This window comes from Esox lucius, chromosome 11 (genome assembly GCF_011004845.1).
Source record: "Esox lucius isolate fEsoLuc1 chromosome 11, fEsoLuc1.pri, whole genome shotgun sequence".
Taxonomy (NCBI): Eukaryota; Metazoa; Chordata; class Actinopteri; order Esociformes; family Esocidae; genus Esox; species Esox lucius.
Genome location: NC_047579.1, coordinates 3,668,596 through 3,691,510, shown reverse-complemented (window position 1 = coordinate 3,691,510; position 22,915 = coordinate 3,668,596). Strand labels below are relative to the sequence as shown.

General features: G+C 42.7%; 4 non-coding genes across 4 annotated transcripts; all 4 read right to left on the bottom strand.

Moving 5' to 3' along the window:
- Positions 1-4,568: 4,568 nt before the first annotated feature.
- Positions 4,569-4,640, bottom strand: trnad-guc. The gene has a single exon. It is a non-coding gene; the product is annotated as a tRNA-Asp (tRNA).
- A 3,509-nt stretch (positions 4,641-8,149) lies between these two features.
- On the bottom strand, positions 8,150-8,220 carry trnag-gcc. The gene has a single exon. It is a non-coding gene; the product is annotated as a tRNA-Gly (tRNA).
- Positions 8,221-13,377: 5,157 nt separating this feature from the next.
- trnad-guc lies at positions 13,378-13,449 on the bottom strand. Its single transcript has one exon. It is a non-coding gene; the product is annotated as a tRNA-Asp (tRNA).
- Positions 13,450-19,004: 5,555 nt separating this feature from the next.
- trnad-guc lies at positions 19,005-19,076 on the bottom strand. Its single transcript has one exon. It is a non-coding gene; the product is annotated as a tRNA-Asp (tRNA).
- Between the last annotated feature and the right edge of the window lie 3,839 nt (positions 19,077-22,915).

Sequence of the window (22,915 nt, the reverse complement as noted above, 5' to 3'; positions counted from 1 at the left end):
GATCTTGCCTAATGGCAAAAGTAGCCAATTGAAATTGGCGTTCAGTTAAGGCTGCTAAGCGTACTGCAGTAGTTACTGCCAAAGATAATTTAACATTTCTATGGTTACTACCAACTATGCTAACATCCAACAGAGTGAAGACACTCATTCAAATTTGTGCCGCACGGATTTGTGCCCACTTGGTTAACAAAACCTGAATCAGTAAATAGTTTGTGACATGACTACACAGGTTCCATTCAATAACATGTGACTGTTTCGACACCTGGCATCACGTGACGATAGGTTTTCAGAACAGCGGGGTATACTACAAAGGGAGTTCAACCTACTCAGATTTAACTCGGATTATCAAGAAAAGTCAGTGTTGACAAACTCTGATTGCCTGAAGTGGTGTTAAACGTTACTACCATGATCATTTAGATGTTTGTTAGTTGACTCTGTGTTAACTTACTGGAGTTTGTGCGCATTCGCCTTGGTGCGTTCGGCAACGCAAGCTGAGTTTTTGCACAATGGCTTGTGCTCCATCTTCTTTCCCGGAAGAATACACGTTTGTATAGAAATTATATGAGGAGTTTAAGAAAGGTTAACGGTTAAATCTAACCCCGTGGCAGCCAACAAAGCCAGGGAGGCTAGTTGGCAGCGTATTGCCGACAGAGTAAATTTGTGAGAGCAGTGTTCTTGTCATATGTTCTCTATTTTGGCTTACAGACTCTTCTTTTATTTGTAGTATGATGTAAGGACAAGTGAAATAGTGTATCTAAATATGTGAAAACAATTAATTACTTGCGATCGCATAAAAAGCATAGTTGATCTTAAGAACGCTTAAATGGCCAGGGAACACAACAAATGCCTCAACCAGTTAAGTGAGAGCTAACACCTTGCGAACTGCACGGCATAGCCTACAGTATTCTTGCTCAGATGTTCAGGACCACCGATGGAATACATGAAATGTAATGTAAAAGCACGACACACCGCTCAACATGAGCACATTACTCCGGCTAGTGGCATTGGAGACGTCTGGCCCTAGAAGCCCGCAAAGATACCGAATTCCCTCAGATGAGAATCAAAACTTTATTAGAAAACACAATCGGGGATGAACTAAAAGTTTTACACGGTCTTCAAACACCCTCGCCCTGCGGTGTGAGCCTCTCGCAATCCGTGCGGCAATGTCGATTGGGTCTTCCAAATGTGCCGGTCTTTTGGTGGGCGGAAGGGCGGTGCTTACTTTGCTTAACATCGAGTTAACCATGAAGATAACCTGCTCGGAGTGGTTTAGAGATGCAGTGTAAACTGCCAAGGCAGCATACCCCGGGGAAAACGTATTCACCTTTCGTAGTACGGGTTAATCGGAAAGTTACACCCGACTTCACTAAGTTACTCCCGAAGTTACCTCGATAAGCCAGTTACCTCGCAGTTACCTTCGTAGTATACCCCTCTTTTCTCACTATCATTTGACTTTGGCCCAAACCCAATGTCCACACTCACAGACTTTGAAGCGCGTTCTCGCAAAACTTGGTTTTGAGAAAACATGATTCGAACGAAGGTGGGAAGAAATTGTAATCGTAAGAAGCAAATGTGGAAAAAACGTGTTTGAACAAAGACGTTAAGATCGGACGTGAAAATCCATTTAATGATTTTTGCATACACTTTTCCCACTTTTTTTCATACGATTACATTTAGTTTTTTCATATTATGAAATATTTCAGTTACATTTTTCTTTTGTTACAGTCAATACATTTGAGCTCAATTTGCTTTCTTATACTTTAGAAATAGTTCTAGTTCTGCAACAGTCCGGTACAAGAACGTAACGTTGTGGAACCACAGACGAACATAACATTTTTTGCTCTTCATCAATAAGTGAGTGGATGTATCAAAGCTATGATATCAGGACATTTTAACTTGATGTCTTGGGCAGTCACAGAGTTACAGCTAGCATACGATGGTTACTTTCGTAACCCCAGTTCTATGAGTGGAGCGTCACCCATAGGGTTCATGCCCTGACCTGTCACTGACTGCTTTTCTTGTGAAGAAAGGTATGTCAAGAGGCAAATTGGAGTGTGTAGACCTCTTTTATAGGCATGGGGCAGATGGCCTAGAGAGGTGCGATTTGCATATTTAAATTTTCAGTGCATGCCTATTGGCAGAGAATTTTCTTCACGAGAAAAGCAGTCAGTGACAGGTCAGGGCATGAACCCTATGGGCGACGCTCCACTCATAGAACTGGGGTTACGAAAGTAATCATCTTTCTATATTGTGAAGCTTTGCCCATAGGGTCTTCGCTCCTATTGGTTTAGGGCAAAGCGAGCGAGCCCAAGATGTACTCCCTGCCTGTCACCCACCTCACCTAAGAGATAAGTGCCAAACAGGATGGCCCAGGCGTGGAAACCACGACACAGAACCGCTTCCATCCTGCACCCACTAAGCACATACGGTTGCGCACTGATCACAGCCCCCAAACGAATGTACATACAGCACCAACCCAACCGGTACCTCGTCAATCAGCCTCGACTGAATTGGAGCGTCCGAGGCCAGCCCATAGAACACACCCGGACTTGGCGCACAAGGAGACGCTCCAGCACACACAATGCGAGCGTCACACACAAAAGCGCTCAGGCACACCGGAGCAGCGGACGGACCCACGTCAACGGTGCCGACCCAGCAGCTCAACGGACCCAACTCACACCCCAGACTCGGCCACACTGAGCACAGAGTGAGCCAACGTGCCTGTGGCCATGTCACGGTAGTAAAATCGAACAAACGGCGACGGCGTCCCCCAAGACGCGGCAGCACAAATGTCCTCCACCCCCACCCCCCTAAACAGTGCGGCTGAGGCCGCCACCCCACGTGTGGAGTGGGCCCCGAACCCACTAGGGCATATGAATACCACGTGACTTGTAGGCAAGATCAATGGCCTCACACGACCAGTGAGACAGACACTGTTTCGACAACGGCTGGCCCACCTTGGGGCCACCGTGACACACAAAGAGCTGGGGCGCGGTCCGCACCGCGGCCGTGCGTAGCACATACTGTGCCAAAGCGCAGACCGGACACAAACGCTGCAACCTCTCCTCCCTCACACCCGCATGGGGAGGGGGAGAAAACGCCCACAACACCATCTTCATGGAACGAAACGACGCCTTGATCACCTTGGGCAGAAAGGCAGGATTAGGGAGGAACACGGCCCTGCTACCATCACCATTAATGGTGAGACAGCCAGGCTGCGTCGACAGCGCACACAGGTCACTGACCCTCTTAGCAGAGGTCAGAGCCAACAAAAGCGCTGTTTTAAGGGACAGCATCCGCAACGGGTTCTGATCAAGAGGTTCGAAAGGCGCGTCGCACAGCGCCTCCAGAACCAAGGCCAAATCCCACTGAGGCAACGTCCGCCTGTCCACCAGCCGCAAACGGCGGGACCCGGCCAGAAACTGTTTAACCAAAGGGTGGCTAAACACAGACACGCCATTGAAACCCTCATGACACACCAAGATTGCACATGCGTACACCTTGAGCGTGCTAGGGGACCTTTGCTGCTCAAAAAGACTCTGCAGGAACGACAGGACACTGCCCACGTCGCAACAGAGGGGGTCAACCCCCTGCGTCCTCACACCAGCGGGCAAAGATACCCCAGCGTCTGCCATCACGCTCTGAATGGTCGCAACCACCTCCGCAGTCAGTCCCTGACTCCGCAGCCTGGCCCTCTCAGGAACCAAGCCCGCAGCGGCTGACCCAGTACAGGGAACGCCCCGATCGAGCCGTTCGCCCGCGTCAACTCCCCATGGCGGTAAGGGATCGGCCACGGCGTCCCCACCACCATCTGGGCCGCCTCCGCAAACCACAGGGCACCAGGGCGAAATGGGGCGATCAGTATGAGCGACAACCCCTCTGAGCGTACCCGAGACATGACAGGGAGAATGCATTGTAGAGGGGGAAACACGTACAACAGGACTCTCGGCCACGGCCGGTGAGCCAACGCGTCCCGCCCAACGGGGGCCTGTCTTTCACTCAAAGAGAATACCACAGGGGGCAGTGCACGTCCTCCCGGGACGCGAACAGATCCACCTGCGCCCTCCCGAAGCGTCTCCTGGATCTTCGCCACCATGTCGGGATGAAGACGCCACTCGTCGTCCCGGGGACCTCCTCCTCCGAGTAGGAAGAGGAAGAGCTAGAACGCCGCCGCACCCGCTCAGCCAAGCGGGAGGGAGCAGTTCCAGAGGTGGGCGGAGCCGTCATAAAATAAACTTTTGAAGAAAGAAGGGAGGCAGATTGGGGTGTGTCAACCTCTTTTATAGGCATTGGGCAGATGGCCTAGAGAGGTGCGATTTGCATATTTAAATTTTCAGTGCCTGCCTGTTGGCAGTGAGGGTAAACCAATAGGAGCGAAGCCCCTATGGGCACAGCTTCACTATATAGAACAGTGTAACTACTGAAGTATTTCCATGTATGAACCTACAAAACGACTCTGCATTGGCCGGGAATCGAACCAATGTTGCATTTCCGAAGTTCCGCCGCACCACACCCAGTTTTTCAGAACATGTTTAACGTGGAGTTGCTGCTTTGCAAAATTACCCGCTCTCCCCGTCGGGGAATTGAACCCCGGTCTCCCGCGTGACAGGCGGGGATACTCACCACTATACTAACGAGGAGCAGTTGTGGGAGACTACATATACCCAACATCTAAACAAGATGTTGGTGGAACTAATGATTTGAATCTCAATGGATTGTGAGACACCAAAAGCCCCGAATGTGTTATTTATATCTCTCTAGGAGGCTCACAATGCACACTGAAATCGTTAAAATATATTGAGGTCTTAATTCTTTCAGACAGAAAACGCCCGTAGATTATGAACCGTTTGAGCCACAGAGGATTTTCACCATTGGTTGTAAATGACACGCTGCCCCGAACACAAACGTTTCATTGGTTTTGACCTTGGTTGCACGTGAAGCGGATTCTTTAGCTAAAGTGCTCTAAAATGTTTCCCCTTCATTCTCTATGGTAGTGCTAAACCACTACGGGTGCAATGTATGTACGGCCACGCTTGGATTCCGTAGCGCTGTTGCATATTTTAGGCAAGAGGTGGGGAAGAGAATTCCGAATTACAGCGAACCACAACAAACACCGGGGAACCACACATCTGAGCATGATTGACTTTATTTTCTGATATGTGAATTCCTTTTAAATTTCAGCCTTTGATCCGATAATTTCTTTATCACACTACTTCACCGTTGATCGGATATTTCGGTCACACTACTTTCACGTTTGCTACAGTTGCGATTTTAGCTACCTCAGATACACAACAGCTTCCAATTCATAAGCATTGCCAAATGTAAGTCGTGTAATTCACTTAAAAAATAGGATGTCTGTATCATCGATTGCTGTTTAATCTGTCTTTGGATTGGCATCTTTTAATATATGGGAAATATAGCGGAAGTTCAGAAATGTTTTGTTAAAACGTAATCTGATGGAAATGTGGACTTGTTCAAACTGTTCGCTTTTCATATATATTTGTAAGCATTATTTTATAGCGCGATCGAAATAACAAACAACAAGTACTCTATGTTTTCAAGAATTACACAATTGGAGCGCTTTCAATGTTGTAGCTATTTCTGTATAGATAGTACAGAATAGCCTGAAAGCTATATTTCATAATTAAGTAATATATTTCATCAGAATCAGGAAGAGCTTTATTGCCAAGTAAGTCTCGCAACAAACCAGGAATTTGTTCTCGTCCTTTGGTGCAGCAATTTTGTACAAAAGAAGTAAAAAATAAATAAGAATAGTGGACAGAGTGTAAAAACAGTAGACTGTGCGCATTAATTACAAAAAAGTATAATACAGGATTTGTAAGGTGCAAGAATTGTCCGGTTCAGGGTTGTGTGTGTATGTGGTGAGTGTTATAGATTTGTCCAGTTGAGGTTGTGTGTGTATGTGGGGAGGGGTTATAGATTTGTCCAATTGAGTTTGTGTGTATATGTGGGGAGGAGTTATAGATTTGTCCAGTTGCGATTGTGTGTATATTCGGGGAGGGGTCATAGATTTGTCAAGTTGAAGGTTGTGTGTGTATATTCTACAGTTTACAGTATTATTTGTACATTAGCCTGAAAGGTATATTTCAAATAATACAATTATTAATAGTGTTTTCTCTTTGCTTGATATCATTTAGGCTGTCTCTGTGACCCTGAATGGGAGGATGGGATTCTGTACAAGTAAGCTCATGTGTACACCCCAACAGCCTGCTTCCCCCAACCACCAAACAGGAAGGTATATTAAACACCTGGCCAAATTAAAAAACACCAGTTTTTCATTTAATACCAGTCCTAAAAAGCTCTTGTAGAGCCAACAACTGTCGCAGCACTTAATCATGGAAAGTGATCCAACCTGTGTCTCAGTAACAGTGCTGCCACCTGCAGTTGTGAACCCACCAGCACTGCCCACACAAGGTGCTCCTCTCACTGAAGCTGCAATTAGGAAGATTGTTATTGGACTGATAGAAAAGCAGCAACAACAGCAGCCAAAGAAAGAAATGACAAGAACCTGCCTTTCATGTGGCCAACTCAAGTCCTTTTACACGAATGATGGCTCCTCAATTCATTTTCTTTCATCTGAGTGGGCATGTTAGGTACTTTTACTGCTCCACAAAAGTATTTTAAACATATGGAGCAGGGGGCCTCACAACCCCCAAAATGTATTATGAGGATTTACTGTCTACACCCTTCTTTCAACAAGAACTTCAATTGACATAGTGGAACAACAGAAGGACAAACAGAAGAGGAAGGCAGCAGATGTGGTACACTCTGGCCGTTTGTGCAGGTTCTGTCTTTGGAAACTAAAACAGGATATGGAGAAAGAAATGACCTGGAAGGAGTTCCAGGCATCAGCTTTTTATGAGGATGAGAAGAAAACATGGATGGATGGAAAGATTTACACACACACACACACACACACACAGGCACAAAATGATCAGAATCTTTTAATAAAGCAATTTTGAAGTTCAATACTTTTCTGTTGTCTTTTGTTTTTACTTACTGAACATACTGTACATGAGGTCAGAAGGGGGTGCTTATAATTGCAGTGTGGCAGAAGATAAAAGATACATCAAGAGACAGAAAAATGTGTTTTGTGTAACCCCAAATCTAAGTTAATATTGCCAAGGAGGTTAAAGGATGGTCTGTCCATTCAAGTCGACTGCAGGGTTGAAGGTGTTACCAGGTCATCGGATTAAGTACTTTTATGTTTCCTCAACAGTTGGGGCTGGTAAGTGAGAATAATCCACTGCAATCTTTAACTGAAGAGTAAAATCTTAAAATATGTACGAAATGTTAACGTGTTAATTCTTTTACCAGTATTGCGAAAGTTGTGTTTAATGAAATTAATTTCACATCAGCATAAATTAATGAAACAATTAGTTATTTAAAATAACATTTTTGCAAAAGTGGAAAATCCCAAGATAAAATACTATAATTTTAATACACTGAAAATTAACTAGTACACCTGAAATGAGCTGAATGTATAATATCATATATTTCAAATACATTTGGAGTATATTGTCAATGTTCTGAAATATTAACAATAAAACTTGTTTGAATATGTTGTGTTCTTCAAACCCACTTCATCGTCATTTGCCCCCAAAGAACTTGACTAACGCCACGTGTCATTTTACTGTCTTCTCCTTCATGAGAACTTTGCCTTCTTATACTTTCCTTATAATACTGCTGAAGGTATTTTCCTCTTCTCAGGTTTGTCACCATACTGCCCTTCCCCATCACTCAAACTCAACTTTGTCTTACTCCACAACCACACAGAGTGCAGGAAAACCCGTTAGATTTGACGCAAATAAATCATTCATTTCAATGAGGGCACTCCGTACTGCTACGGCAAAGTTGCAGGTGTGGACTGCGTTGTGTTTTGTCTTTCGCATGCATTGAAATATTTCTAGTTCTGCGACAGTCTACCGTACGGTACAAGAACTTAAAGTTGTGGAACCTCAGATGAACATAATTTGTTTTGCTCTTCATCAATAGGTGAGGGGATGTATCCACAAAGCTATAATATCAGGATATTTAAAACTCAATTGGTTGGGCAGTCACACAGTTACAGCTAGCATACAGTGTAACTACTGAAAGTATTTCCGAGTATGAACCTACAAAAATACTCTGCATTGGCCGGGAATCGAACCCGGGCCTCCCGCGTGGCAGGCGAGAATTCTACCACTGAACCACCAATGCGATATTTCCGAAACTAAGCCGCACTACACCCAATTTTTCGCACAAGAATGTGTTTCAAGTGGCGTTACTGCTTTGTAAATAAAAAAAGCTCTCCCTGTCGGGGAATTAAACCCCGGTCTCCCGCGTGACAGTCGGGAATACTCACCACTATATTAACGAGGAGCAGTTGCGTGTACACGATCGGGGATACCACATACACGAAACTTCTGAACAAGATGTTGGTGGAACTAATGGTATGAGTCTCAATGGATTGTGACTCAACTCTGTGAGTGTGAGACACCAAAAGCCCCGAATGTGTTATTTATATCTCTCTAGGAGGCTCACAATGCACACTGAAATCGTTAAAATATATTGAGGTCTTAATTCTTTCAGACAGAAAACGCCCGTAGATTATGAACCGTTTGAGCCACAGAGGATTTTCACCATTGGTTGTAAATGACACGCTGCCCCGAACACAAACGTTTCATTGGTTTTGACCTGGGTTGCACGTGAAGCGGATTCTTTAGCTAAAGTGCTCTAAAGCGTTTCCCCTTCATTCTCTATGGTAGTGCTAAACCACTACGGGTGCAATATATGTACGGCCACGCTTGGATTCCGTAGCGCTGTTGCATATTTTAGGCAAGAGGTGGGGAAGAGAATTCCGAATTACAGCGAACCACAACAAACACCGGGGAACCACACATCTGAGCATGATTGACTTTATTTTCTGATATGTGAATTCCTTTTAAATTTCAGCCTTTGATCCGATAATTTCTTTATCACACTACTTCACCGTTGATCGGATACTTCGGTCACACTACTTTCACGTTTGCTACAGTTGCGATTTTAGCTACCTCAGATACACAATAGCATCCAATTCATAAGCATTGCCAAATGTAAGTCGTGTAATTCACTTAAAAAATAGGATGTATCATCGATTGTTTTTTCGGATTGGTATCTTTTAATATATGGGAAATATAGCGGAAATCCAGAAATGTTTTGTTAGAACGTAATCTGATGGAAATGTGGACTTTTTCAAACTACAGGTGCTGGTCATAAAATTAGAATATCATCAAAAAGTTGCTTTTTTCCCGGACTTCCATTCAAAAAGTGAAACTTGTATAATGTATACGTTCATTCCACACAGACTGATATATTTCAAGTGTTTATTTCTTTTAATTATGATGATTAACTGACAACTAATGAAAACCCCAAATTCAGTATCTCAGGAAATTTTAATATTGTGAAAAGGTGAAGAGACTTGGTGCCACACTCTAATCAGCTAATTAACCCAAAACACCTGCAAACGCCTTTAAATTGTCTCTCGGTCTAGTTCTGTAGGCAACACAATCATGGGGAAGACTGCTGACTTGACAGCTGTCCAAAAGATGACCATTGACACCTTGCACAAGGAGGGCAAGACACAAAAGGTCATAGCTAAAGAGGCTGGCTGTTCACAGAGCTCTGTGTCCAAGCACATTAATAGAGAGGCGAAGGGAATAAAATATATGGTAGAAAAAAGTGTACAAGCAATAGGGATAACCGCACCCTTGAGAGGATTGTGAAACAAAACCCATTCAAAAATGTGGGGGAGAGTCACAAAGAGTGGACTGCAGCTGGAGTCAGTGCTTCAAAGAACCACCACGCTCAGACAAATGCAAGACATGGGTTTCAGCTGTCGCATTCCTTGTGTCAAGCCACTCTTGAACAAGACACAGCATCAGAATCGTCTCGCCTAGACTAAAGACAAAAAGGACTGGACTGCTGCTGAGTTATGTTCTCTGATGAAAGTACATTTCGCATTTCCTTTGGAAATCAAGGTCCCAGAGTCTGGAGGAAGAGAGGAGAGGCACAGAATCCACTTTGCTTGAAGTCCAGTGTAAAGTTTCCACAGTCAGTGATGGTTTGGGGTACCATGTCATCTGCTGGTGTTGGTCCATTGTGTTTTCTGAGGTCCAAGGTCAATGCAGCCATCTACCAGGAAGTTTTAGAGCACTTCATGCTTCCTGCTGCTGACCAACTTTATGGAGATGCAGATTTCATTTTCCAACAGGACTTGGCACCTGCACACAGTGCCAAAGCTACCAGTCCCTGGTTTAAGGACCATGGTATCCCTGTTCTTAATTGGCCAGCAAACTCACCTGACTTTAACCCTATAGAAAGTCTAGGGGGTATTGTGAAGAGGAAAATGCGATACTCCAGACCCAACAATGCAGAAGAGCTGAAGGCCACTATCAGAGCAACCTGGGCTCTCATAACACCTGAGCAGTGCCACAGACTGATCGACTCCATGCCACCCCGCATTGCTGCAGTAATTCAGGCAAAAGAAGCCCCAACTAAGTATTGAGTGCTGTACATGCTCATACTTTTCATGTTCATACTTTTCAGTTTGTCAACATTTCTAAAAATCATTTTTTGGTATTATTCAAATTTTCGGAGGTACTGAATTTGGGATTTTCATTAGTTGTCAGTTATAATCATCACAATTAAAAGAAATAAACATTTGAAATCAGTCTGTGTTTAATGAATGAATATAATATACAAGTTTCACTTTTTGAATAGAATTACTGAAATAAATAAACTTTTTGATGATATTCAAATTTTATGACCAGCACCTGTACAGTATCTCACAAAAGTGAGTATACCCCTCACATTTTTGTAAATATTTGATTATATATTTTCATGTGACAACACTGAAGAAATGACACTTTGCTACAATGTAAAAGAGTGAGTGTACAGCTTGTATGACAGTGTAAATTTGCTGTCCCCTCAAAATAACTCAACACACACCCATCAATGTTTAAACTGCTGGCAACAAAAGTGAGTACACCCCTAAGTGAACATGTCCAAGTGCAAAGCTCATGTGTAGACCCCAACAGCCTGCTTCACCCAACCGCCAAACAGGAAGGTATATTAAACACCTGGCCAAATTAAAAAACACCAGTTCTTCACTTAACACCAGTCCTGAAAAGTTTTGGGCGAGCCAACAACTGTGGCAGCACTTAACCATGGAAAGTGACCCAACCTGTGTCTCAGTAACAGTGCTGCCACCTGCAGTTGTGAACCCACCAGCACTGCCCACACAAGATGCTCCTCTCACTGAAGCTGCAATTAGGAAGATTGTTATTGGACTGATAGAAAAGCAGCAACAATCAGAGCAACAACAGCAGCCAAAGAAAAAAATGACAAGAACCTGCCTTTCATGTGGCCAACTCAAGTCCTTTTACACAAATGATGGCTCCTCAATTAATTTTCTTTCATCAGAGTGGGCATGTTAGGTACTTTTACTGCTTCACAAAAGTATTTAAAACATATGGAGCAGGGGGCCTCACAACCCCCAAAATGTATTATGAGGATTTACTGTCTACACCCTTCTTTCAACAAGAACTTCAATTGACATAGTGGAACAACAGAAGGACAAACAGAAGAGGATGTCAGCAGATGAGGTACACTCTGGCCGTTTGTGCAGGTTCTGTCATTGTCAACTAAAACTGGGCCCTAACAGTCCTCACATTTATTCAGTGTTCTCCGGAGTGGCAGGGAAATATATTTATTATCCCTCCAAGGTGTTGTCCATTTACCAGGCCAAGGGTATGGAGAAAGAAATGGCCTGGAAGGAGTTCCAGGCATCAGCTTTTTATGAGGATGAAAAAAAAGTTCAAAGTTCAAGTTCAAAAGGTTTATTTGTCATTTGCAATAACAAGTTATGGCAATGAAATGCTTGGTTTTCCTATTTCCAACAGTGCAGTTAAAAGTTAAAAAGTAACAATAATTATAATGTAAAAAATAATAATAAGATAACACAATCAATCAGTAATAATACTGTACAAAAACACATCAATAATAATAACTATACAACCATAGTGCAATGTAAAAGTGACAGGTGTGCATGATATGAAGTGACAGGTGTGCATGGGACTATGGATGGAAGAGAAGAGGGGTTCCCGAGAAGATAAGATGGATGGATAGAAAGGGAAATAATATTGATTTACACTCACACACACACACCACAAAATGGTCAGAATCTTTGAATAAAACAGTTTTGAAGTTCAATACTTTTCTATTGTGTTTTGTTTTTACTTAATGAACATACTGTACATGAGGTCAGGGTTGAAGGTGTTACCAGGTCATCGGATTAAGTTCTTTAATGTTTCCTCAACAGTTGGGGCCGGTAAGTGAGAATAATCCACTGCAATCTTTAACTGAAGAGGACAATCTTAAAGTAGAATATGTATGCTACATAAGCGTGTTAATTATTTTACCAGTATTGAGAAAGATGTGTTTAATGAAATTAATATCACATCAGCATATATTAATGAAATAATCAGGTCTTAAAATATTAACATAAAATAACATTTTGGCAAAAGCAGAAAATCCCAAGATAAAAGCTATAATTTAAAACACTGGAAATAAACGAGTACACATGAAATAAGCTGAATGTATAATGTAATGTATTTCAAATACATTTGGAGTATATTGTCAATGTTCTGAAATATGAATCATATATTATCAGTTTACTAAAATAGCAAATACAAGTGGGTCTATTTTAAAACACTGAATTATACTTATACTAAATATAACTATTTAGTGTACAAAGGTACAACATAAAAGTGCTTCCAAAATAATACACATCATGTATAGGCCTACTGGTTTTTGGGCTTGGGAAGGTGCAGTCCATTATCAAATATAAAACCAATAGTGACAAAATGTAATTGTATTATATAATTAAATTAACTAAACATCGTCAGGATGATCACTTCAAAAAAATTGGGGAACAAATATCAGAATACTGTTTCCTTGGTTGAATTCGAATACCCACAATAAACATGTCAAGAAAATGGCAGCCTGAAAAAAATAATAAGAGCCCTAAAGCGGTTTCCCATTCATTCTCTATGGTAGTCCTAAACCACTACGGATGTAATATATTTCGGACCACACACTGATTCAGTGGCGCTGTTTCGACAAAACGGCTGTTACAGCTATATGTGCCTGGCCGGTTTGTGGCAGGAGAGAATTCTACCACTGAACCACCAATGCCATATTTCCAAAGGGCTTCCGCACCAGATCCAGAAAACTAATACAAGGACTGAAAATCAGCCAGATTATTTGCAGATCATGAGTGCTATTCGCATAAAAATATGTTTACGGTGGAGTTGTGACTTCGCAAAAGTAACCACTCTCCCCGTCGGGGAATTGAACCCCGGTCTCCCGCGTGACAGGCGGGGATACTCACCACTATACTAACGAGGAGTAGTTGCACAAACGCGATCAGGGGGACCAAACAATTCCTGAACAAGATGTTGGTGGAACCAATGGAACTAGCTACGATGGTACAATCTGCATAATAAATAATTGTTTATTTAACAGGCGCAAATGCACGCGTTTACTTAACAGGCGCAGCATATTGCTTAAGGCCTGATGTCCACTAGATACCACTAGTCACCATTTTGAGTATGTTATATTTTTCGGATGTCCTGTGAGTATTTTTTTGTACTTCACACCTATTTTCCACAATTATAGTACCTCATTCAATTGCGCAGATATAACTGTTGTTGCAATCCCAGTAGCAATATGCACTTTTGTCATAGGTTTGTTAGAGATTGAAAAAATAATCTTCTCCTCCCTGCTTCCAACCGTATTGCTTTGTGAAAGCACATGTGTGTCAAGTACGAAAAAAAAAACAGTCTCGATCAGACCTACAGCGTCAATGAGCCGGGATACAACGGAAGTTAATTCATTTCAAATGGGACGCTGCGATTAGCTTGCAGCATTGCAGTGCAGAAGCAGTTGCAGAACGTTTGGTCTTGCGTATGCATTGGATTTATCCAACGTATCAATAAGCTATATCTGCACACCGCAAATCAGGAGCGTAACTTAATATGGGGGTTCCTGAATATTAAGTTACCACCCCCTAAATATTAAGTCACGCCCACTGATGTTCGCCATTGGTCAGTTTGGGGACATACTGGTTTGACACACGGTTCGGCGCTAGGTGTGATGTATGGGTCATCACGTCATTACGTTGAGTGTGCTAATGTAGGAAGAAGAGTTAACAAACATTGCAACTTTATCTCAGAGTCCATGTGATTTCATTCAGTATCTTTTGTCAAGATATATCACTAGGTTCAAGCGGTTCAAGCATTGATATAGAAAACAAAAGTGCATTTGCTTTGACAAACATGTTGAAAAAGCGCTGTAGTCTGATTATGCTTGTACCAGTTATGTAAAATAAAATGGTATTTTCCAATTACCAATAGTTTTAAATGTTTTGGTTACAGTCTAGAATGAGACACTGGTGGTTTAGAAAGCTGCTTAGTGCAGTTATAATACAGACACATGCATACATACACATGTACAATCATACTCACTATGCCTGCCATGGTCAGTTTTTCTTTGAGCAGCCATTGCTTGGTTATATGTGATACATTAGAGGGACATCATTAGGAGGTTGATGGTTGGGAATGCTGCTTATTGCAGTTACAATACAGTTGATCTGAGCTCCACATGTTACGAAGTGAAACAGGCCTCCCTTTTGCACAAGTTTATACAGGATTACCATTTATGCATTTTCCATAGATTCGACATATTACACAAATGTGAACATGCTGTGTAAGGTACATTGTGCGGTGGACCTGTGAGCAACAACTTCATTGTCAGCTAAACTGTTCTGAAGGTCCTTTGCAGAGACCTGTGGGTTCTGCTATGTAGATCTGACCGGCGATGTCGTGTACAGCGACGCAGTCGACCCCCAGGCCTCCGTGAACCTGAAGCCTCGAGGGGCCAGCGGACACCGAAGAGAAAGCTTCTATCCCCAATTCTTCAGACCGAAAGCGCCCGTAGATTATGAGCCACAGAGGATTTTCACCATTGGTTGTAAATGACACACTGCCCGAACACAAACGTGTCATTGGTTTTGGCCTGATTTGCTCAGGAAGCGCACTGGACCTGTTTAAATATGTTGTGTTCTTCAAACCCACTTCATCGTCATTTGCCCCCAAAGAACTTGCCTAACGCCACGTGTCATTTTACTGTCTTCCCCTTCATGAAAAGCATGTTATATTATCAGGAAATGTTTAACTCAATGGCTTGTGCAGTCAGAGTCACAGCTAGCATAGAGTATAAATACTGAAGGTATTTCTGTGTATGAACCTACAAAACCCCTATGCATTGGCCGGGAATCGAGAATTATTTAAATTTCAGTCTTTGATGCAAATGTGGACTTGTTCAAACTATACAGTAAGTCTCTCATATATTTTTGTAAGCATTATTTTATAGCGCGATCGAAATAACAAACAAGTGTTCTATGTTTTCACGAATTACACAATTTGAGCGCTTTCGTAATAAGTCAATTAAATGTTGTAGCTATTTCTGTATAGATTGTACAGAATAGCCTGAAAGCTATATTTCATAATGAAGTAATTATATTTAATCAGAATCAGAAAGAGCTTTATTGCCAAGTAAGTCTCGCAACAAACCAGGAATTTGTTCTCGTCCTTTGGTGCAGCAATTAAAAATTTTAAAAAGTAAGAATAATGGACTGAGCATAAGAACAGTAGACTGAGAGCAATAATAAATAACAAAAAATTATACTACAAGATATGTAAGGTGCAAGAATTGTCCAGTTTTGTCTGGTTGAAGGTTGTGTGTGTATATTATACAGTGTACTGTATTATTTGTACATTAGCCTGAAATGTATCTTTCAAATAATACAATTATTAATAGTGTTTACACTTTGCTTGATATCATTTAGGCTGTCTCAGTGACCCTGAATGGGAGGATGGGATACTGTACAGGTACGTTGGCACGCTGCTACTCAACCATGTCCAGGGTGAAGGGGCATCTGTGCACATGTGGATTCCAGTCAGACGTACTTCACAGCAAGAGGGCTACCACTTCCACCAGGCTCAATGGTTGACAGGGAACAAAGTCTCCCCAAAGTTATTTCAGGCCCAGGGTATGCCTGGTGTGGCACGCTGGAATTTCCAGAGCTTGGTAATCCAAACAGCCGGGTGTGGTTTTCCCCGCAGTGTTTGACCCAGTTCAGATTGCTGACTTGAACATGACTCCTCCTGCTACAGAGGCTTTAAAGAAAGCACTGAGGAGCCCCAGATGGACATAGGTAATTCAGAATAATACCACAAACACAGGCATATCTCTCACACTAACTCAGTCACACGCACCTAAATATGCTTGCAGACACACGCATGCTGCATAGTTACTTTCACTGAAGAACTGTTCCTCTCTTTCAGATCTGCCCTGCACACCTCCCCTGCTCATGACTGCCTCACCAAGAAGTGCACGCACGGGACCTATCAAGACTGGTGGCCGGGTCTTTGTGTTGGACCACAATCGGTGGCCTGGCCAAATGAGAGTGGCTATTGATGGTCTGCTTGCCAGCCACCTGGGACAGAAGGACATGCTGAAACTGGTGGATCATGACTATGCTTCCATGGTGAAAGCTCATGTGCAGACCCCAACAGCCTGCTTCCCCCAACCACCAAACAGGAAGGTATATTAAACACTTGGCCAAATTAAAAAACACCAGTTCTTCACTTAACACCAGTCCTGAAAAGTTTTGGGCGAGCCAACAACTGTGGCAGCACTTAACCATGGAAAGTGACCCAACCTGTGTCTCAGTAACAGTGCTGCCACCTGCAGTTGTGAACCCACCAGCACTGCCCACACAAGATGCTCCTCTCACTGAAGCTGCAATTAGGAAGATTGTTATTGGACTGATAGAAAAGCAGCAACAATCAGAGCAACAACAGCAGCCAAAGAAAGAAATGACAAGAACCTGCCTTTCATGAGGCCAACTCAAGTCCTTTTACACGAATGATGGCTCCTCAATTAATTTTCTTTCATCAGAGTGGGCATGTTAAGTACTTTTACTGCTCCACAAAAGCAGTAAAAGTAAAATATATGGTGCAGGGGGCTTCACAACCCCCAAAATGTATTATGAGGATTTACTGTCTACACCTTTCTTTCAACAAAAACTTCAATTGACATGGTGGAACAACAGAAGGACAAACAGAAGAGGAAGTCAGCAGATGTGGTACACTCAGGCCGTTTGTGCAGGTTCTGTCATTGGAAACTAAAACTGGGCCCTAACATTCCTCACGTTCATTCAGGGTTCTTCGGAGTGGCAGGGAAATATATTTATTGTCCCTCCAAGGTGTTGTCCATTTCCCAGGCCAAGGGTATGGAGAAAGAAATGACCTGGAAGGAGTTCCAGGCATCAGCTTTTTATGAGGATGAGAAAAAAGTTCAAAGTTCAAGTTCAAAAGGTTTATTTGTCATTTGCAATAACAAGTTATGGCAATGAAATGCTTGGTTTTCCTACTCCTGCCAGTGAAGTAAAAAGGTAACAGTAATATATATATATTTTTAAATAGGACAATCAGTAATAACAAAAACACATCAATATTAATAACTATACAACCATAGTGCAATGTAAAAGTGACATGTGTGCATGATATAAATGACATATGTGTATGGGACTGTGGATGGAAGGGAAGAGGGGTTCCCGAGAAGATAAGATGGATAGAAAGAGGAAATAATATTGATTTACACAAACACCACAAAATGGTCAGAATCTTTTAATAAAGCAATTTTGTTTGTTCAATACATTTCTATTGTCTTTAATTAATTTTTACTTATTGAACATACTGTATATGTCAGAAGGGGGTGCTTGTAATTACAATGTGGCACAAGATACATAAAATGTCAAGAGACAGAAAAATGTGTTTTGTGTAACCCTAAATCTAAATTAATATTGCCAAGGAGGTTAAAGGATGGTCTGTCCATTCAAGTCGACTGCAGGTGTTACCAGGTTGTCGGATTAAGTACTTTTATGTTTCCTCAACAGTTGGGGCTGGTAAGTGAGAATAATCCACTGCACTCTTTAACTGAAGAGGAAAATCTTGAAGTAGAATATGTACGGTATATAAACATGTAAATTATTTTACCAGTATTGAGAAAGATGTGTTTAATGAAATTAAGCTGAATTTATAATATAATGTATTTCAAATACATTTGAAGTATATTGTCAATGTTCTGAAATATTAATCATCAATCATATATTATCAGTATACTAAATAGCTAATAAAAGTGGGTCTATTTTAAAACACTGAATTATACATATTCTAAATAGTATACTAAATATAACTATTTAGTTTACAGAGGTACAACATAAGTGGTTCCAACATAATACAGCTCATGTATACTGGTTTTTGGGCTTGGGAAGGTACAGTGCATGATCAAATAAAACCTATTATGACATAACTGTTTAGTGTATCAAGGTACAACCTAAACGCTTCGAAAATAATACACTTCATGTATAGGCCTTCTGGTTTTTGGGCTTGGGAAGATACAGTCATTCAATTAACTAAACATCGTCAGGATGATCGCTATCAGAATACTGTTTCCTTGGTTGAATTCGAATACCCACAATAAACGTGTCAAGAAAATGGCAGCCTGAAAAAAATAAAAAGAGCCCTAAAGCGTTTCCCATTCATTCTCTATGGTAGTCCTAAACCACTACGGATGTAATATATTTTGAACCACACACTGATTCACTGGCGCAGTTTCGACAAAACGGCTGTTACAGCTATATGTGCCTGGCCGGTTTGTGGCAGGAGAGAATTCTACCACTGAACCACCAATGCCATATTTCCAAAGGGCTTCCGCACCAGATCCAGAAAACTAATACAAGGACTGAAAATCAGCCAGATTATTTGCAGATCATAAGTGCTATTCGCATAAAAATATGTTTACGGTGGAGTTGTGACTTCGCAAAAGTAACCACTCTCCCCGTCGGGGAATTGAACCCCGGTCTCCCGCGTGACAGGCGGGGATACTCACCACTATACTAACGAGGAGTAGATGCACAAACGCGATCAGGGGGACCAAACAATTCCTGAACAAGATGTTGGTGGAACCAGTGGAACTAGCTACGATGGTACAATCTGCATAATAAATAATTGTTTATTTAACAGGCGCAAATGCACGCGTTTACTTAACAGGCGCAACATATTGCTTAAGGCCTGATGTCCACTAGATACCACTAGTCACCATTTTGAGTATGTTATATTTTTCGGATGTCCTGTGAGTATTTTTTTGTACTTCACACCTATTTTCCACAATTATAGTACCTCATTCAACTGCGCAGATATAACTGTTGTTGCAATCCCAGTAGCAATATGCACTTTTGTCATAGGTTTGTTAGAGATTGAAAAAATAATCTTCTCCCTGCTTCCAACCGTATTGCTTTGTGAAAGCACATGTGTGTCAAGTACGAAAAAAAACAGTCTCGATCAGACCTACAGCGTCAATGAGCCGGGATACAACGGAAGTTAATTCATTTCAAATGGGACGCTGCGATTAGCTTGCAGCATTGCAGTGCAGAAGCAGTTGCAGAACGTTTGGTCTTGCGTATGCATTGGATTTATCCAACGTATCAATAAGCTATATCTGCACACCGCAAATCAGGAGCGTTACTTAATATGGGGGTTCCTGAATATTAAGTTACCACCCCCTAAATATTAAGTCACGCCCACTGATGTTCGCCATTGGTCAGTTTGGGGACATACTGGTTTGACACACGATTCGGCGCTAGGTGTGATGTATGGGTCATCACGTCATTACGTTGAGTGTGCTAATGTAGGAAGAAGAGTTAACAAACATTGCAACTTTATCTCAGAGTCCATGTGATTTCATTCAGTATCTTTCGTCAAGATATATCACTAGGTTCAAGCGGTTCAAGCATTGATATAGAAAACAAAAGTCCATTTGCTTTGACAAACATGTTGAAAAAGCGCTGTAGTCTGATTATGCTTGTACCAGTTATGTAAAATAAAATGGTGGTTTTCCAATTTCCAATAGTTTTAAATGTTTTGGTTACAGTCTAGAATGAGACACTGGTGGTTTAGAAAGCTGCTTAGTGCAGTTATAATACAGACACATGCATACATACACATGTACAGTCATACTCACTATGCCTGCCATGGTCAGTTTTTCTTTGAGCAGCCATTGCTTGGTTATATGTGATACATTAGAGGGACATCATTAGGAGGTTGATGGTTGGGAATGCTGCTTATTGCAGTTACAATACAGTTGATCTGAGCTCCACATGTTACGAAGTGAAACAGGCCTCCCTTTTGCACAAGTTTATACAGGATTACCATTTATGCATTTTCCATAGATTCGACATATTACACAAATGTGAACATGCTGTGTAAGGTACATTGTGCGGTGGACCTGTGAGCAACAACTTCATTGTCAGCTAAACTGTTCTGAAGGTCCTTTGCAGAGACCTGTGGGTTCTGCTATGTAGATCTAACCGGCGATGTCGTGTACAGCGACGCAGTCGACCCCCAGGCCTCCGTGAACCTGAAGCCTTGAGGGGCCAGCGGACACCGAAGAGAAAGCGGGAACCGGCAAAAGGGGACCCAGCCGGAGACGCTCCTCTCTGTCCTTCTTCTAGCGCACCAGGGCCTCCGTGACTGTGGCACCGAAGAGAGCGTCCTCCTGCAGCGGGGCATTGAGGAACGACATTGTCTCGGGCTCCTTCAGGGACGTCAGCGCCAGCCACAAGTGCCTGACCTGCACAACCAACTAGGCCATCACCTGGCCAGCAGAGAGGGAGTTAGCCTGGGTGAGTTTGAGAATGGCCGCCGAAGCCCTAGCCACCTCACTCACCTCAGCCGGAGATAACGAGGTGCGACCCTCGGTCATCCCGTCCACAGCCGCCGCCAGGAGGCCCACGTTGTTGCAGCCCACCAGGAGGGACTGCAGAGACAAGGCGTACTGCTTCTCCACCAGGCTGGCGGAGACACGGTCCTTCATGGAGGGTAGAGCTGGGCGCTTGTCGCTCCAGGTGCTCAGGCCCGGGACCAGGGAAGTCGCCAGGGCGGATTCCAGGGGTGGTATGCCCTTACTCAAAGTCTCCAGCCGTCCCTCCACCGTGGTGAAGGCCAGGTGGGACTTGACCGTACCCCGGGTCATGAAGGGGGACCCCACGCTTTCTCCACGGCGCCGCATTTCGCATCGGACGGCGAGCCTGCATTCATCGCACGGCCACAAAGAGATCCTCCTCCGGCACGGGCATTGGAATGCGTAGGCGCCTGGCAGCAGCGGAGATGGCAGCGTAGAAGTCATCCTTCACTGCCGGGGGTTTGATGGTCCTGGCTTGTTGGAGATCACCGATGACTGCATATCTAAAGCCAAACAAATAAAATGTCAGGTTTATCAAATGTTGTATTATATTTACGATGTTTACATCTACATTGTTCAAGCAAAATTTGATAATCTGCTAAATAAAATAATTCAAGTGGCCTCACCTAACCAACTCAAAAACAAATTAGATAGGCTAGTTGACTTTTGTTGTTAGCTAGCATTGTATCTAACTACTGTACAATGCGAACCATTCTGCTGAATCACCAGCACCTGCTTTCCACAATGATAGTAGGCTATCTCATTCAACTGCGCAGATATAAATGTAGTAGCAATCCTGCTGCAGGCAACATTTTTAGAGTTGATGTCCCGGTACTTATGGGACCCATGCACTTTGGTCGTATAGAGCAAGTTCTCTAGAGACTGCAAAAAATAAATAAAAGACTGCAAATAATCTCCTCCCTGCTTCCATCCGTACACCTTGCAAAAGCACGTGCGTCAAGTAAGAAAAAAAAACTTACATATGAAGGGTGATTTGTGCATTTAATAGGCCTAGGCAGTGGCATCAATAGGCCTGGCCGTCCGGGGCTATAGCTGCAGGTCTTTAAGGAATAGCCCCGGATCTCAAATTGACCAAAATAATAATAATAATAGCCCCTGATCTATTCATCTATATGAATAGACCGCGCATTATGACAATGTAGGTTAATACACAGACCGCTAGCGTGTACATCGGAATTTTCCGCATGAACATTCAAAACCCTATACTTTCAGTCCCGGTGGGAAGGGAGGGTGGGCTATGCGCCGAATGTATTGTGATCCTAGCGACGCCTCTGAGCCTAGGGAAGCTGTCTCCGCGTTCATGTTCGTGTATAATACGTCTGAATAACGTGTCGTGTGAACTTCGCGTCTGTGGTCTATGGAAGGCCAAGGGAGTCAAAAACATGACACATTACGGCGTCCCACGTTGTCAAATGACACGCAAAATACGCCATTCCCAAGTGAAACGCCGTCCAAAACGCTGTTCCCCCAGTAAACTGCCGTCCAAAACGGCGTTTTGGCTGTTGTAAAACGGCGTTTGGAAAGCCGTCCAAGTGCTGCTGTAAACGCTGTCATTTACGGCGTCTTCACTCACTAATGTTGCCGTCCAAAATGCTGTTTCCCCTGTTCTACACAGTGTTTGTGACGCCGTCGTTGATGTCAATAAGCGCCATAACTTATAGCGTTCAGTATCACTTAACGCCGTTATTAAGATCTGTTTGGTTTCAATTCCTTATTTGGATATTGCATCAATCACATGGCTAGATTTCAACCAATGGCTGAGGAGAACAACTTTAAAACACGGAAAGATAACAAGAACAGCAGCAAGTAAAACTGCTGGCCAAACTGCACTATCTGTAAGTATGTTGGACATTTTCTTATGACTTTGGCTTACAACATGTAATAAGATTGTTTTAGTGCTGTGTATTGCTAGCTATTGAGATAAATTAAGTTTAAATAATGCTGATTTAATAACCATGTATTTCTATGTTTTTGTTTTATTAAA